The sequence below is a fragment of the Mus pahari genome, unplaced genomic scaffold (genome assembly GCF_900095145.1).
Source record: "Mus pahari unplaced genomic scaffold, PAHARI_EIJ_v1.1 scaffold_10285_1, whole genome shotgun sequence".
NCBI lineage: Eukaryota > Metazoa > Chordata > Mammalia > Rodentia > Muridae > Mus > Mus pahari.
In genome coordinates, this window is record NW_018392445.1 from 33,856 (window position 1) to 36,124 (window position 2,269).

Below are 2,269 nucleotides of genomic sequence, written 5' to 3' on the forward strand. Positions count from 1 at the left end.
CTCCCTCCCCCTAACTCCTTGCTGTATACTAGCTGCTAACTCCACATTCACTCACTGAAAACTCACTGACCAATCCTGACAGGGAAGCATGGAAACTGCCTGTAGGTGTTTCCCTCTCCTTCACTTCTTGGAGAAAGACACCTTCCACTCTAATCCCCAACTCTATAGCAATCCTGAGGGGACCCTTTTTACAGTCTCCCCAAATTGCCAGGAGTCAAAATAAACAGATTGTGGTGGAATATCCTCACTCCTATGAACCCTTTCAGACTTTTAAACTATCCCCATTCCTAAGTGTCAGCTCCCTGTACACGGAAATATGAATCCACCAGTGGCCAAAAGTATTAGGTCCAAAGAAAAGTTCCTGCCCCACAGCAGTGATGGCTGTTCTCAATGGTTAACTTCACCATATGTGGAATGAATTACAATCCAGAGTTTACAAAGATATTGTAAAAATGTAAACAGAGGATTATGTCTAGGTCTAGTACATGCCTTTAATCCCAGCATTCAGGAAACAGAGCCATGCAGATCACTGAGTTCAAGGTCAATTTACAGAACTAGTTCTAAGACAGCCAAGCCTGGGCATTGAAAGCAGAATAAAACCAAAGAAGCATGTTCCCGTCCTAGCAAGCAGCAGCAGTGTGCAGCTTGTGTCTAGGTTAGAGTCACCTTTTGATCAAGATGAAGAGATGTTGACTTTTCTAGCACCAAGGCGGCCTGCATAATGACAACATTCCCACCATCATGATAGCAGACTGAAACTCTAAAATGGCAAGCCAGCACCAAATAAATATTTGCCTTTATAGGAGTTGCTTTGGTCATGATGTCTCTTCACAGCCATAAATCCCAAACTATGACAACATATAGCAATCACACACTTCAGAAATCCAGAGAGGGAACAGAAGACAAGGAAAAGAACTGCTACACAACACGGACAAACAGAAATTAGGATCTAAATCTTTAACCATTGCAACCCAATAATCTTAGATTTTAGCATAAACAACACGGTCTGTAACAGACAGGATATTATGTCTACACTGCAGCCGAGCCATCCTAACACAGCAGTCCCTGAACATTCCAACATGCCTGAAGCACAAGCAAAAACCTTAAAAGAATCTGTATGAAGGTGATAGAGGTCATGAAGGAGAGAATGAAGAAATCCCTTAAACAAATCCATGAACACATATATATACCGTATAAGGAAAGAAAGAGATCCATTAAAGAAATCCACAAAAACAAAACAAAGAGTGGAAGGAAATGAGGAAAAATTGTTTAATATGTGAAGATGAAAATAGAATCCATTAACAAAAAAATATTCAGGGAATTTTGGAAATGAGGAATTTAAAATTTCCATAGAAGGAATTAATGAAACAAGACTTGGTTCTTTCAGAAAATCCAAAAGAACAATAACTCCTATTTCAAACTAACAAGAGTGAAGAGAGAGAGAATATACAAATCCACCTAAAGAGAAATTAAATGGGAGATGTAATAACAGACAAGGACAATCCAGAGACTCAAAGCTTTTTTTTTTTTAATTACAAGTACTCTTCATTTACATTTCCAATGCTATCCCCTTTCCTAGTTTCTACTCTGAAAATTCCCTATACTCTCTCCCCTCTGCCTGTTCCACAACCCATGCACTGCCACTTCCTGGCCCTGCATTCTCCTACAGTGAGGCATAGAATCTTTCCAAGATGAAGGGTCTCTCCTCCCATTGATGACTGACTAGGCCATCCTATGCTACATATGCAGCTACAGACATGAGCTCTGGAGGGTACTGGTTAGTTCATATTGTTGTTCCCCCTATAGGTTACAGACCCCTTCAGCTCCTGGGTACTTTCTCTAGCTCCTTCACTGGGGACCCTGTGTTCCATTCAATAGATGACTGTGACCATCCACTTCTGTATTTGCCAGGCAATGGCAGAGCCTCACAGGAGAGAGATACATCAGGGTTCTGTCAGCAAAATCTTGTTGGTATATGCAATAGTGTCAGGGTTTGGTGATTGTTTATGGGATGAATCCCCTGGTGGGGCAGTCTCTTGATGGTCCTTCCTTCAGTCTCAGCTATAAACTTTGACTCTGTAAATCCTTTCATGGGTATTACAAGGTTCCCCCTTCTGAGAAGAAACTTTGGGTTTCCTTCTTCTTGAGTTTCATGAGTTTTGCATATTGTATCTTGGGTATTCTAAGTTTCTGGACTAATATCCACTTATCAGTGAGTGTATATCCCGTGTGTTCTTTTGTGATTGGGTTACCTCACTAAGGATGATAT